The 16,171-nt window shown below is 45.9% G+C and overlaps 1 protein-coding gene and 1 long non-coding RNA gene across 3 annotated transcripts in view; one reads left to right on the forward strand and one right to left on the reverse strand.

The window, feature by feature from the left end:
- LOC149855240 (uncharacterized) overlaps positions 1 to 1,737 on the reverse strand; it is a 37,355-nt gene extending 35,618 nt beyond the window's left edge. The window contains exon 1 of the long non-coding RNA XR_016438589.1: positions 1,446 to 1,737. This is a non-coding gene — a long non-coding RNA (uncharacterized LOC149855240). The remainder of the gene's footprint in view (positions 1 to 1,445) is intronic.
- The window catches only part of NR6A1 (nuclear receptor subfamily 6 group A member 1), a 156,296-nt gene that overhangs the window by 71,454 nt on the left and 68,671 nt on the right, over positions 1 to 16,171 (forward strand). The gene's annotated exons all lie outside the window — the stretch shown is intronic.

The following is a 16,171-nucleotide window of genomic DNA, read 5'->3' on the forward strand; positions in this document are numbered from 1 at the left end:
ATGAAAAGTTTGCAAACTCAAACTTTTTCTCAGTACAAGTTAACGTTTACAAAGTTATCTTAATGGATTAGTTGCATCAGAAAATTCCCACCGATAAGCATCAATAGTTAACAATTGCGGATACTTTGCCCAACAAGTGCACAAAATAAAGGTCCTTAAGCTAGAGAAGATCATTTCCAGAAAATATTTCCTCGATCTAATGAAAATTGCAGGTACAGCTTCACTTGCCACGTTTATCTGCCGGGATTTACAACAATCTTGACAAACCCATAATTTATTAAAAAGTAACTTGAAATAAAAGTAAGCTGTTGAGCAGCTCCACCAAAACCAAACCCTCTCTGCAAAGAAACGAAGAATAGCAACATAAGCAGAGCCAAGTAGCGACTGAAACCTTGAAAAGCAGGTTCCCCTCTCACGTTTTACCATCTGTTGTGAAAAATATTCCAGAAATATAAATTACAACAACTGTTGCTAAGGCGTTATCGATCGCCACGTTTTCTCCAAGCTGAAGAAAAGTGTGGAGGGCTTAGCAGCCGTTAGACGAACCGCGCTGTGCGTGTTCCTGTTATGTCACAGGTAGCGTGGAAGAGAGCTCTTTTATGTTTCTTTTTGTCTTAAACTCAGACAGCTTTGTAAGCAGTAGCGTGTGGATTACGAGAGTTAGACAAAAGCAGGCGCGACTGGAAAGGGGGGGAAGGCTCGGGGCACTTCCTGTCACTCAACACATTCCAGCTCACTAAAATTCTCCACACCCTTTCCCCCCGTTTTTCTAATTGCAGTTATTTCAAATTCATTTTGCTGCGGCGGACGGTTGCTTTTTCCGTGCTGCATTCCTTCAGATTACACAAAGCACAGCTGGGGAAAATGGCTGGCATGTTCAGAAGCAAGTCACGATTGCACGCATGAGCACCTCGCACATCCATTTTTTTCTGCACAGCAGCTGGCTGACCTGTCTCGTCCACTGCTGGCCTATTGAGCGACCTGGACTGTCTGGTTTTGGCTCATGCCTTTGTCCATGTCTGGCTCAGTTCCTCTCTGTCTATATTTGCCTCCACTAGCCCTCCAGGCTACAGAAGTGTTTGGTTACATAAAACTCCTGATTTAAACGGAATAAAAACTTTAAACTTTGCACGATTCTTTTAACTTTGTTTTTTTTTTTTTGAAATGTTGCCCCTTGCTAATTTTCTTAAAGCCGACAAAGTGTCAGGAAAGCCTTTTTGTATTCAGCATGCACTAGCTGGTTTTGTAACTATCTCCAGCTGTGTTATATTATGAGATGTATATAAAAAGCTTCTGTTCGGAGAACAAAGGAACACGTGCAGAAATGAGACCGGAAAAAAATTCACTGACAGTATTTCAGTCGACAAGCTATTCCAGAGTAGTTAGCAACATTTCTAACAGGTATACTCTTAAAGAATATTTTAAACAAGGATTAAAATTCTTACCTAGTTAAGGCGATGGAGTCGTCCTGAACTGTTTGTTGCATTACAGACTTTTTTTGCAGTTGGGTCTCTGTCCAAAAAAAAGTTGTAGCCTGTGTAGGCAGGAGAGCAACTTCCTTGCAGCTCGAAAGGCAATTTTTAGTGTAGAAATAGCACTCCCAGCCAGCACGGCATTCGGTGCCGTTGCACAAATGCAGCCATGAGTTTGTCACCGAATATCACAGGCTTGAAAGCAGGCTAGACGAGGTATTGAACCACTCCAGATTTCCTTGCAGCCCTGTCTGCTTCACTTGAATTGAACTATATATGACCCAGATGATGGACAGAAGCAAATTTAGTCATGTGCAGGGCTGGGACACAGCCTATTTGCTGATCCCTGGCAGTGCAGGGGTTTGTCTTCTGATTGGGCCATACCCTGATCATTGAAATGTGAAGCCCCATACCATTCAAAGGCTGTAATTCAGGACTGGCTGTTTGGGTGTCTAGTTGCCTTCACTTCTAGTGAAATGCTTTAAAGTTGTCTGTTTTATTTGGTATTGCTTCTCCTGTCTGAGACCAAGCACCTGTCTCCCCCTCCCTTGCAGTGACACCGAACTAATATTCTTGAAAGAATAAAGAACTGTTTTCCTTGCTGACGCTCATCATGGATGCTCACGTACCAAACCCAATTGCTCAAGCAGTAATTACTTCAGGAGTTTATTTTATATTTTCAGACTGTTAGGTTGTGAATGACATCCTTGGAAAATAAGTTTTCCCAGGCTGGCATAAGAAAACATATCGCAGCGTTTTAACGTGCATCAAAAATGCAGCGCAGATGAATCTGCTCGTTGTCTGTAAGCAAATACATTTATGGTTCAGCATTTTCCTGAAGTCCTGGAAACTGTTTCATTTCCCTTTTGTGGGGTTGTCCCCCTTATTCTGGCATCCAGTCACGTAGAGCACTGCCACGAGGGTACTAGGAAAGCTTAGTCCCCAATGAGCTGTGACATAGCCTTTAATCATGCAAGACAGTCAGGGTCTGCTCTCATCAGCTTGTCTGAACTAGTGGACCTCGGGATTTATTTCTAGTCTTTCTGGGCCACTGGGAAACTAGGTCATTATACGGCACTGTCAGTTGTGACATTTTTTGTTCAGTGCATGAAAGTAGCTTTCATTTATTTAATGTGAGTCGACTTCATATTCATACTTAAAGGCAGTAATGTGTCATAATAGGGTTCCAACACTTATAAATAAATTATACTGCAGACTGCTGAAAAATTGCCGGGATTGTTTCTTGTAGTAGAGCATTTGGATAATCCCACCCTATTGTTTTGCTAAAACCTTTCCTAAAGGCGATGTAATATTAAGTCAAGTTTCCATTCTCCCCATCACGAACGAGAAGGGCGGGCACGTTTCTGGCTGGAGACATGCAAAGTGCCGTTAAGGACGCTTTCAAGCAGGGCCACCCAAATGGATGGATCAATACCCGGCACAGCGGGTCCCACTCGACGTCCCTTCAGAGCAGCCAAATGCAAAGCTGCTGGCCCCTCCGTTTTTCCCAGGCTGTCTGTGTGTCTAACGTGAGCGTGCGCTGGGCGAGGGTAACGGGCCACTTCGGTTTGTGCTCTCTGCAGAGTGTCGTTGCATCGGAGGATTTTGCACCCTGATTTGTTTTATTCTCTGGGAATGGAAAACTTGGGAACAGGACTCTTGCGTGAATGGTTCCCTTCCTTTTCCTCCTTTTCTTAACTCTCTCTCCTGCTCTCCCTCTCTTCCCCCTACCTGTTCCCAGCTCCCCACATTTTTCTTGCTCTCCTCCGAGAGAGCGCGTCTGTCATGGGGAGCCAAGTGTTGACGATGAGTGGGATATGGGACATGTAAACATCCCACTCTCGCCAGACATACTCCTTTCTTCCAATTAGGTCAGGCTCTCTTAGGTACAGATGCCACACAGAGATATGCAAGTCGGGGAAGTCACCCCCCCCCCCCCCCCAAGCAATTGAGTAATGCAGTCTGCTGCTCTGATAAAAGGAAGCAGCTGTTTACATAGTACCAAGTGGAGGATAACAGGGACCAGACATGTTTAACCTTGTCTCCTGCCTCTGCCAGCTACCAGCCATTTTCACTACGAGTGCTTTTTGTTGGAGGGGTTTTAAGACTTCACTGATGACATCAGCCATGCCAGTGGCAAGAGCATGGTTTTGTTTCAGAGGTGGCTGTATCAAACCACCTTGACGGGTTTTTGAGGCACCTATATCGAGTCTTTTACAGGTTTTTGCTTTGGTTCCTTCAGCTACCTGCATCACTCCCCACCTCCCTGTACAATGCTTGGTGAAGGAGCCAAGCCACCAAACAGCTTGTGTCATCTGGACCCCGTATAACAAACAGCAGAATAGACTGAGCTTTTCAGAAGTGATGGATGGATGGGACTGGCTCTCTATTCTCCAGTTCCTGCTATGCAACAGAAGCACTCCCAGTGCTGCACAGACACTCTCTGCCCCCATCTAAAGGCAACAGGGCCTCATGAAAAATGTGCGCTGGCTTTTTATATATGTATACTTTTGTTTAATACTCAACTCCTTGCTAGTCTTGTTCCTGTTGCTTAAGCCACAGCTTCTCCTCTCGTGCATGTAGTTTCTAGGAAAGCTGCATGCCTCGTCATGCTGGTTACAGGCAGCATAAAGTAATCTGTACGTACACAGCTCTGTTAACCTGTGAATTTTGAAGCACTTGATGACCATAACTTAAAATGTACAGCATCACACAGAGGGAGACTGGTAAACTGGAGGGACCAGGTTGGAAGCGTATTTCTTGGGACCAGATGGAGAACTAAGAGCAGACTTGAATCTTTGTCCCTAATCTGTGCTCCAGCTAAAATGTAATGAAAAACGTTATGCCATTTCTTATTAGATTGTTTACTCCCAAGTCCACAGCCTCAGGACCAAAACAGTAATGCACTTATCCAAATTTAATGAAACTCAATCTGACTCGCTCCTGCCATTTATAAGGTTTCTAATAGTCATTCTTGCATCTGACTACTTGCATCATTTTCAAGGTTTCTAATAGCAGCTCTTTGACAGTGATTTTTTCCCTTCATGGATGATGATTATGCAGTTAAACAGTACAGTTATGTTAAAAAGAGGACAGTGGAGATCCAAGATGCTCCGCATTTAAGCCAGTGGTTCTCAACCTGTTTGCCGTAGCAGGCCACATTTGCAGCTTTCCGTGTGTTATGTGGGCTGCACCTATGCAACTTCCTCTGTGTCCATTTAACAGGATGTCACGTGGGCTGCAGTGATTGGGCCATGTGGTGGAGCGTGCCCTCCTGTGTGAGGCTGGCTGAGAACCACTAATTTAACCGGTTTCCACTCTTAGCCAATACACAGGTAATAGATGTTTTGTTACAGTGTAAGCAATACGGCTAGGGACTGGCATTGCATTAAGCTGTTAAATTAAATTTTCAGCTATGCATACAAGAGTGCGCTACACTTATCAGCCATCGTCTGTGGTGTGAACATGTCTTCAGTCTCTAACAGTGGACCCGAGTTGTCCTTGATGGGTTGCGTTGTGTTCAGTTTGTGGGTGAGCTCCTTTTCTACCAAGGCTGGGCAGTGTGCACATTTCTAATGCAGACAACTGTTGGATGACAACCAGCTTGCTAAGTTTTAATGCAAAAAAGACTGGAAGCTTACTTATAGGTTGGAAAAGCTTCAGAGCTTACTCCTTTGCTCTTGACTGTAGGGTGGGGAGGAAGGGGTATCCATTAATTGCTACTCCCCCTTTTCACCTTTTTGACCAAATAAGCAGCAACAGTCTCTTCTAGCTGTGCATGCTGCCACAGCTCTACAGGCTTTCTCAGCCCTTGAGGGTGGGCTGCTGCACTGCGCTGCATCTGGGGCATCTCGTCAATGATTTGGAAATTGAAATGAAGTCCCTGAGTGTTTTGTTAAGCGGATGCGATGAACACTAGGTACATTACATCTCTTTCCCTTCCACACTCCTCTCCTTTGTTCCATCGCAACCTGCATCTCTTGGGCATCGGTCGGAGTAGGTTTTAAAGCATGGAGGAATCCATTTTAGCGGGTGGGGAAGTCCTCGAGGTCAGCTCTGTTTGCTGATTACACGTAGAATTCTTCTGCCCCTGGAGCACTGTTTCCCAGCGTGCTAGGCATGTCTCCCAAAGGGGCTTCAGAGTTTCTTGGGTTCAGGTTGCATGTGAATTATGATAGCAGTTGGCAGCTCCCCCCATGATGGTAAGGGAAACAGCGGCTTGAGGGGTAGAAGGGGTTGTTCATAAGCACACTGTTAATGTGCCTCCTTATCTCTTTTGAGGAAAAGCCCTGACCCTGTCTTCCATTAACATGCGATCTTCCATGTGTTCAACTGCTGGAAAATCTCTTTAAGTCAATCTAGGCAATGCCACGATGTTGGTACGTGTTGGGAGGGGCGTGTTTGGAGCCCAGAACCGGCTCAGACGTCTGCTGTGCAGCAGAGGCTTGCTGCCGTCCTGCCCTCGGGACAGAGCCGGAACAATCTTTGGTTTTTAACAGAAAAATTAAAGTGTGAGGCTGTCTGCAGGCAAGCTGGCGCTCTGCCGGCACGGTCTGCAGAAGCTCCGGGCCACCAGTGGCTTTGACAAAATCCCATGCTTAGCTTGAGAGAACCACTACATGGATTTCCAAATAATGAGATATCTTAATGCAAAATCCCCCCCGTGCTGCCTGTGCTAGTACTTTATTCTTGTGTTTTGCGCAGAAAAAGGCAAATTTTGCTGGGACTTTTGAACTGAGGAAAAAGATGCTGTTCGGTCTGTCGTGTAAGTTCTGCAGGTATACGGCGCTGACTATGCTGGGCTGTAGCTGCTGCATTTTGGCATCTCTCTGATTTATGGATAAGAAGGCCCATATTAGTTATCAGCGGGAGTATCTACATGTTAGGGCACAGTAAAGTAATTAATTCTGCCATATGATAGCATTGTTGGGGACAGTGCTATCTTACAGCAGAGTCATTTATTGCACCGAAACACATGTGTAGACAGTGACTGGGTCAGGGCCAAACTCCTACCTGCTACCCAGCCACACGGCTCTGCAGGGCCGGCACCTTTGTACATCAGCCAGCCCCTCCACTGCCTGATGCTGTCACCTGGAGCCCCCCTGCCCGGTGCCTCTTGTCAGCCCGGCTCTGCTCCATCCCAGTTTGAGTTGTCACTGTTGTCCGGGGCACACGTTTAGATGCTGCGTGGGAGCAGTTTACTCTGGCTTGAACTGCTCCGGAGTTTAGTGCATCGCATGTGTAGATGCACCCAATTACTTCCTGCCTTGAACAGGTTTTTAGTCCATTAAAATAATCATCTAAAGAGGATGCTGTAATTTCCAAAGTTCTTGGGGCTCTTTGCAAAAGCAAATTTTAGCCCACGCAGCAGTAAAGTAATGGAGTCAGAGTCCAGCAAAAAAACCCAACCTTCTTCCTTTGTGCTTCACAATGACCTTAATGCATAAGAAAAATAGGCTGAAAGAAATAGGATGAAATTCAATGAGGACAAGCCCAGAGTACAATACTTCCAAAGGAACAGTCCAGTATGAAATGGGGGTGCCTGGCCAGGCTGCAGCATTAGAGAAGAGGATGAAGAATTTCTAATGAATCACATGTTGAATGTGAATCAACAAGGTAAAGTTGTTGCAACACAGCATATAAGTAGAAGTGTGTATCCAAGGCACAGGGAACTGATTTTTCTTCACTGTTCAGCACTGGCGAGATCCTACTTCAGCGCTATGCAGCACAAGTGCAGTGTGTTAGGGTGTTGCACTTGAAGAAAGATGTGGACAAATTAGAGCAAGTTTGCAGGAGGGCAACAAAAATAGTTAGATGTCTAGAAAACAGGACAAACGAGGAAAGGTTGTAACTGAAATTATTTCGTCTGGAGAAGAGAAGAGACACGAGGATTTGATAAGTCTTGAAAAACAAAAAGGGGTTTTATAAGGGGTTACCATATGTCCAGTGGGGCAGGACAATGTATTAGGCTAAAATTGCAATAGGGAGATTTAGGGGGAGCTTCCTAACTAATGAGGTTGGCTGAGCACTGGACCAGATTACCCAGGGCGGGTGTGGAAACTCCATCACTGCAAGTCTTTAAGAGTTGGTCAGAAAAACATTTGCCAATGTGGTGACAGACTGCTGCTACCCTCAGGTTATTCAGCAGAAACGGTCGACGGATTTTTCAGGTATCCCGGTGTTTCTTGTGAATGAGTGAAGCATGCCCGGGGCATGGTGCAGTATCCAGCGTGTGGGGGAACAGAAAGAGACCTCCCGTCTCCGACAGCATCCTACCTAGTACTGACAGTGGTGACTGCCCAGAGCCATCTTTAGATAGAGCCTTACTGTGATGTCTGGAAGTACTGACCATCCTTGAGGATTATCCAGCTGTAGCTGAAACCCCACGATGCTCTTTGACAGGAAGAAAACTCCAGTTGCCCACCCCTCCTCGGGCATGGCTGCTTTAGATGGAGCTATCTCTGAGGTTGTGTGTACAGTGCCTATCGCACTGGGGCCCTAACTACAAGACAAACAACAAGTAAAAGAAAATAACAAGTAGTTGTAGGCTGAAACCAGGGTTAGCTGCTATTTAATATTAACCGCTGATAAAGATGTTTGTCTGGCTGTGCTGTTCTGCTGGAAAGAAAATGGAGGCACACGGGAGGGCATGCTCCACCACAAGCTTACCTACCTTTCTTAAGCATCTTCCCCAAATACACAGCTTTTCTCCGCCTCTTTCAGCCTTTTCTTCAGCAGCTGAATTGTCCATGCTTCAGGTAGCTGCTGTGTACCTATGTACTGGTTCTCTATTTCAAATGCCATGCAAGAATTAGGTAAAGCCCCCCAGCACGCTAACAAAGGCATTAAGTCCCATTTGATAGTGGGAGGTGTGAGGAAATAGCTACAGAAGTTAAATGATTTGGGCAGTGACGTGCTGAAGTCAGTGGGCCCAGTGTGTGTGATGCAAAGGGGTTAAACTTGAGCTCTCTCCTGCCTGACTGAAGTCATTGCGTGTTTCTCGGGGGCACAGTGGCTTGGAGCTATTTCACTGCTACCAGTGTGGGCCCTCTCAAACCTGGAATCAGAAATAGCGCGTTACTTGGGCCTCAAACAGATGACTCAAACCTTTGCAACGAAGAGGAATTGGCCACTAAGAAACTTTGACGGGAACTGATGGAGACGGCACCACTGCAGAGCTCTGAGAACAGTTCAGGAACGACGCGGGGAATAACTCACGGGTCACCCTGCTGTGAACCTCTCCCGAGCAACATTCGTGCCATGTTGGCTGACTGTGGGAGTGGAACCATGAATGTTTGGAGTTAATTTTTTATTGGGGAGTAGTTGAGTCCAAAATTTTTGACGTTATCTGTATAGTTAATGATATCTCATCTTCGACATCAAAGTTAATGCTAGTTCTGTATCTAGCAGGTGTATAGTTAATACGGTTAGTTATTGAATAGCCTGCGTTAATGGAAGGTGCTTGCTTCTTTTTCTGCATATGTTTTAGAGTCTTCTCTGAACCCTGTCTGCAGCCCTTAAAATGGATTTAGGCTACCCTTCTTTCTGTTCCCGCTCTCTCCATGTATAAGAAATTTCACATTTTTATGTAGTACTTCACATTCAGTGCAGGGTCCAGATTGTTAATCCTCACAATATTCCTGATGAGCAGGGTGGGTGAGGTGTGGTGATCCATTGCACAGAAGGGGAGCCTGAGACGAGGGAAAGTGAGTTACCCAAGGCCAGGGAGCAAGTCGGTGGAAGAGCTAAAATAGGACTGTGGGACCTCTTGCTCTAACCCATGGGCTCATTCTCCTAGGCTAGGCTAGACTGCCTTTCTTATTAGCAGCAGAACTGGCCCAAGTTCCAGTCGAAATATGGGACGCCTGTCCATGTTCCTGTAATGCAGAGAACATTTATGTCCCAAAGAAAAAAAAGCTGCAGTTTAGCACTCTGCCAGTTCCATTTTGTTGTCGTTGTCTCAGCAGTTGTCACCTTCTGTGACCATCAAGCAGATAAAGCATCTATCTTTGTCATGGTGCCTCAAGAAGGAAGTGCGCCATCTTAAAGGACATAAAAAATGAGCGCTGCAGCACATACTTTCACAATGCACATAACGAAAATCACCAGAATTAAAGTTTCATTTGGTGAACGCTACTTTCTGTCTCTTCTGTCGGCCCCTTGCTATAGACCCGATGGGGAGCAGACACACTTCTGCAGTTTATACATGTGTAGTTGTTTTTTTTTCCTCCTGGTTATTTTAGTGCTTGTAATTGCAGAGCCTGTAGTATGTTTATTTTAAAGAGCTGCCGTCCCACTGCTTGGAGAAAACATGCTAAAACCTTCCATTTAGAGACAATTCTCCCGATATTGGAGTGCTTTTTTCTTTTTTTCTTTTTTTTTTTTTTTTTACTACTAAGGGAAATTTGCATGAAAATGGAATCATTGTTTCTGAAGAGTTCCATCTGCTCCCGCCGCTTATTCTTCAGCTGAAGCCATAATCCTCTGTTTGTGAAATTTCACAGTGAAGAGATTTTCAGCTTTTGTTATAATTTCAACACAACATTTTGGGAAAGAGGAAATGCAGAAGTTTCACCCTAAAACTGCTGTTCTAGGCAATATCAGAACCACGTAAAAGCCCATATACAAGTCGTGCTGTCCCTCTACAGGAGCTGAATTAATAGCAACTAGTAAATTAAGAGTGCTGGCGTTGAGATGGGAGGGCACAGCTCCTTCCTCATGAAACTCTGATCATTTCAGATCTGATTGAGAAAGATGCCCATAAATAATGATTCCTTTGGTGCATCTATGACTCCTCTATCTGATGCCTAGGTACGGTGTTGAGTCTGTATTACCCGTGTGCAGGGTAGATGGAGAGGGGACAGCTAAGTCCTTTAAATGAGCATTAACCAGAACTAAAGAGCCGGGTTTCTCTCGAGCAGTTACTAAAGAACTGTAGCATGCATCATTTAGTAGCTTTCAAGGCACTCTGACTGAATTGGGAGACTACACCGCAAATGACAGTCGAAAAAAGCCTTGCGATTCCTCGTATCCGTGGAATTGGAGCATCTTGCAGCGTCGGCTATTGGGTGCATATTGCTACGTAATGCACCTACTCTCTGCTGAAGCTGCGGGAAATGGAAAACCCGATCTGCTGTGAAGTTATACTTGTCTTGCTAGGACCTCTGTCGCTATGCAGAAATACAGCAGGAAAGTGGGTCACAGAACTAAGCGCCGCTTCCTGAGCAGCTAAGACACGGCAAATTTAACTTAAAGGGAAAACACCGCTGAAAATGTGAGGAGAAGAGAAGTTCACAAGAACCTAGCTGCGGAAGATGGCAAAAGCATGGCTGCGATAAGCCTGCTTCTTAAATATAATTCCAAGAGAAGCAGCGATCCCGTTTTACATCCTAACTGAAGGGGTTGCTTTTTGCATCTTGTTGAAGCAAATCTTGTGCGTGCAGCTCAGGTGGAGCCTCAAACGATGCAACATGGTAATTCTAGTTAAATTTAGAAAATCCAGTGCTTTCCTGACTTCAGATTTGGCTTTTTTTTCTGTGGTTTTAGGTGCAGTAAGAAGCTAGGATGATGTACTTGCTATAGGGGCCATTTCTTTGGCATCAGCACTGGCCAAGCGGTCTAGGCTTCTCTCCCCTGCCATTGTGGCTGATCGTTCGCGGTCTCCAGACAGTGGCTGTCACCGCAGCGCTTTCCTTCTTTCCCCAAAGGGGGCTGCTCTGAAACGCCCGACCGTTCGAGGGCATGCAGCACTGCTGCCGCGTGGGCAGAGCTGCCTGAGCTGGATGCTCTCTCTGCTGCTACGTGTGGGTCCTTTAATGCTATGCTCGGGTTCCCATATGCAGGCTCCCTGGCCTTTACGCTTACAGGGATGGGGGATTGTGGCCCCACTGCCCTTGGTTTTCAGGATCTGAGCTGCCCCTCCAGGTGCCCAGTAAGAGAAGCACAGCCTTTCTCAGGCTTGTGGACACTCTGGGTTTATGATTGACCTCTTCGGGGCCACATGAGGGTACATAAGACCTGTCATTTATTGGGTCTGGGAGGTCCATTGAGCCCAGTGTCCTGTCTCACGCAGTGGCAGGTAGGAGATGTTCAGGGGGAGGGAGACAAGGGCATATCCAGGATTTTCCATTCTCTTGTCCTCGCCCAGTGCAGCTTCCAGCACTGTGCAAGCAAACAGACACGGACTTCATCAAGGGTTCCCAAAGCTTCTCACTGTGTACTGGAGATAGCACAGGATATGTACAGCTCCAGATGAAATACTGAATGCCTGCAGGGTTTTCCTGCTTCCATTTCCTTGCTGCTCTTTAGCATTGTGGAGCACGGCTCAGCATCCTCGGAGGGGTCCAGGATCACCCTGTCCAGAACATGGTGTGTGTGTCTGCCCTGTGCATCTAGTAGAAATAGGCTGTGTCCTGAGATGTCCTCCCTCTCTCAGGGACAACTGGTGAGAGATCGGTGTCTTTATAACCTTTAGCCGTTTGTCAGGTGACTCTGATCAGCCTGGCCAGGGGACCAGAGTCCCTCACCGGGTTACCACTTGTCTGGTTCCCATCCCTTCAGAGTCAGGCTCGAGAAGCTGGTTTGCTCAGGGTGGCCCAACGATGCCGATCTCTGACAATCGTGCCATTTGAGGTGTCCCTATTTTTAGCCTTTTGCCAAGTCCCATAATTTTGTAACGTGAGGCTTTTATCTCAACAAGAAGATGAAAGACACCCATCCCCACGTTCAGACTGGAGGTTGCAGCCCCCAGTATAAAACAGAGTTCCTTTCCTGTGCAGACACACTTCAGATCATCTCCACCACGCAAATTGAATTGAGAGGCTAGGAGGTTTCTTACAGAAGGCACTGACTGCTCTTAGAAGAAAAATGAATTGCTGACTCCTCAAATGTACAGGAAGGGTGTCCTAATTTATACCTAGTTATCCAGGGAAGTATCTGCTTAGACCATGCGGGAGGCTCCGGCACCATCACTTGTTTTCCTCACAAATCTGGGCTGGGGAGACCCAGCTCTGTGAGGTGTGCACAGCTCCTTCGCCATGTCTTTTCTCCAGAGCGAATCGGATTATTTAGTGCCTCAGTTGAAAGTCAGGCAAGCCCCTTTGGCCTAAAGAGAAGTGAGACTATTATTTATTGCATTAGAAAAGAGCTGGAAGGTTTGCTTTCAGTTTGGCTCTTTCCCGCATAGTGTTTAGAAGAAAGGGGTGTGTTGTTCATTTGAGGTCTAGAGGATGACAGGTATTCAGGTCCTTTCATCTGCTTGGGTTTGGCTTCCTACCCTGTGTTCATTTACCCACTTTGGGTTGTGTACAGTGCACAGAAACAGGGAATGAACTATACATTATTTTATCATTTACTCCGCAGCTTTTCCAGTTGTTCTCAAAGCTGGATTTGAAAACTGATGTAAACTTGTTTCATCAGCGTTTGAATCGCCACAGCCCACTGCATGTGATTTGGAGGGAAGATGTTTTTGTGCTGTTTGCAAGTAAAAATTCCCCATCTTGTGGTCTCGTATTAAAAACAGATTTTGGTTTTTGTAGTGTGTGTGTGTGGGGGGGGGGGGGGGGGGGGGGGCTGTATGAACAAAGCAACTGGAAGGCATGGCCTACATATAAATTCTGTACTCTGTGTAGTGTAGTTATAAATGAGACCAGAAATTACATGCAGCTTTCTGATTTAATGTTCTGTGACATATTGAGTCTATGTTTTAGCCTACAGAACTCCACAGCTGTGCCCTCATTCTCTCTTTCTTGTGATCTCAACATCCCTGCCTTTTAAGGCATTGCTATTCTTGGATCTCAGCGGGACACCATGTTAGACTGTCACTGTATACTCCACAGCATTGCCATTGTGCAAAGCAGCTCCTCATTGGCCTTTCGAATAATATATGCAAGAAAAAGTTCATGGCAATTTAGTTAGTGGGCAACCACGGCATATATATCCAGCGTACTCTGAGCTGTATTGTACAGGCTGGCATACATTAAAGCGTAGTGGTAAGGAAGTAAGTGATAAGTGTCATGAACGGCTTTCCTATCCGATTGCAATGCATCCAATTCTGTTATTTCTAAATGGGCAAGATTTATATCTGCAGTGGCAGTTTAGGCACAGGTTAGTGTCTGCCTCGAGCTGGGTGCTTTGCTTGCTGCCCCGCGGTTCTTTGCACAACATGTGTCTCTACAGTAGTAGATCAAAATCTGCTTTTTGCTTCAACCCAGTCCTAGCCATGTACGCATGGCTTGGTTTGGGTGTTCGCTCCAATTGTTGCCTCCATCGCGATGCGGAGTCGCTTGAGGTGACAGCCGACCAGGGGAGTGAAGGGCAGGGGACGTGTCCGAAGGCCAGCGGGGGAGCTTGCTGGATGCCATATCACACAACTGCTACTTGGAGGAGCTGCATGGATTTAGGAAATAATTGTGATGTGACAAGGGGAAAATTGCAATTTTTAAATAATCTGTATATTTTAAATATAGTAGTCAAGACAACAAGATTTGGGCCAATTTCTCTTTCCCCCACGCTTTAAAATTTTTTTTTTTTTAGATTCCCAGGCTTGTGTCAGGTTAGCAAGCTTAGGAATAAACCTAGAAATGCATGTAATCAACATTCAAAAAATGTAACTTGGAAATCTCAGAGAGGACTTGTAGAGATGATCATTTTAATTTCAAATCTGCTCCTTACCTTTTTCCTTTAAGATGATCTTACATTTTCTATAATCTCTCTCATCCTGAAGGATCCCTCGGGCTAAACCGCAGTGCACTGCATTGTGGGAATGCTTATGGAAATCACCCTGGATCCAGCAAAGCGGACTGAATTTCAGCTGGCAGTGCTGAAGGTTGCCCATGGATGGGTACGTCTGTGTATCTGCACTGCTGAAGCAGACAGAGCGCAAACAGCCGTGCGGTGCAGCTGAGCCTCCGATGCCACGAGGTCACTCTGCCTCCACAGCAAAATGGGCAGAGAGGTTTATTCCAAGCAAACAAGCTGCCATTTTCATGTATCTAGTGCAACAAGAAGGAATGCAGTCAGAGTCGTACCAGTGTGTCCCCTTTAATGGGTTTGATTAATTTTTAATGGGCCTATTGATCTGGCAGCGTGAACCGAAGGAAGTGCAGTAATGTAGTTTACTTGTGGGAATGAAAAGTCTCAGTTTCTAGTTCTCGTTCTCATTCGGGCTTGTGCTTTTTGTGCACTTGACTTTCCTCCTCTTGTTCGAGATGTACCTATACTCATTCATTTAAAAATAAGTAAATGCTCAGTGTTGGCACTGTGAAGTTATCCATGATAGAGCTGCCCTGTGCCTAACTACATGTCCTTTGTTTTAGCCTAAACGTTTTATTGTGGCAAGATTTGCCACTCCAATGCAGGTGTAAAGGTGCAGTCCTGTGGCTGGGTGATTGCACCAAGTGTGGGAGAGCTATCTTCCCCTTTGCCCCTTTTGTTTAACGAGGGAGCCCAAGCACTTCAGCAGCACAAATGACTGTAGCTGACCAGGCGTGATCCCCAGAGAGCTCGGAGCCAGCCCTTCGCCATTGCGATGAGATATGTCCCAAGGCTGCGCTTGGAGAGGTGGGAGGAAGTCTGTGGATGGCAGGGCCTCACTGTTAAAGTCTTTCCTTGTCTCTGCAGTCACTTTTTTAATCTACAGAGAGCTGGTGCTCTCTCTAAACAGCTGTAACCCTCAAGGATACATGACCATTTTTTAGGCTAAAGCTCTGTATCTTTTTACGAACGTTTTCTCACAGCTGCGATGCCAGATCAAATTTGCTTCTGGCTGCAACCTTGCTCAGAGGAAGTAGGAGCGATGAGGCTAGGAGTAAGAGGGTCCATATATGCACGGAGTGACTGTCTGATTTGTTTGCCATAGGTCTGTTTGATGCAGACCCTGGCATTTCTCCCGATTTGGTGATACCAACGGTAGTAAAACAGAACATAAAAGTACATGGCATGGGAAAATGTGGACTGCTCCAGTGAGCCCGCAGAGTATTGAGTAGCCAGTGGCAGGAGCCATCTGGGGCACAGGGGCTCACTTCCAGCCCTGTGACTTGCCCTAGCACAACCCGGGGCTTGGGATCCATCTCTGTGCCTCTGTTTCCTTTCCCTTTGCCCAGTGAGTTAACGGTGCACCCTTGGGGATAGGAATGCCTTTGGACACGGGATAGCAAAATGGAGCTGCAACCTGGGTTTGGGGCATTCAGTACAACCGGAATATAAATAAATAATCTTAAAAAAAAATCCACAAGTGTTTGTCTGCCTGCGTGTTTGACTGGTGCAGCAAGGAGGTTCTGGAAATGCCTTTAGGTCCCCTTGACTTGCTGAGCAAAGAGGTCACGACAAGCAGTAGGTTTTCATCTGGAAAGCAAGAAGATTCAGCAATTGTGAAGGATGTATTGCAGTAAAAATACCAGAGAGTCCGTCACGTTCATTAAAAATGACTTTGCCATCTTGGTACCCATCCAAATGATTTACTGCTGCCAGCTATGGATGGGATTCTTGTGCAAAGGTAAAAAGCCTTAATTTTGCTACTTTTGCTCTGGAGGGGGGTTCAATTTAAGCCAAGCCGCTGTGGAGGCATTATGTAAAACCTGAAGGAACTGCAGCCACAGCTGGTCTGGTGTTGAAGCGCTCCTGCTTTATTGGCATCTGCAAATTACCCCTTGTCCACCATCTGTACTGTATTTACTCATTTGCTTTCAGGTCAGGACGTT

Source organism: Crocodylus siamensis, chromosome 11 (genome assembly GCF_052110815.1).
Source record: "Crocodylus siamensis isolate JL-2025a chromosome 11, ASM5211081v1, whole genome shotgun sequence".
NCBI lineage: Eukaryota > Metazoa > Chordata > Crocodylia > Crocodylidae > Crocodylus > Crocodylus siamensis.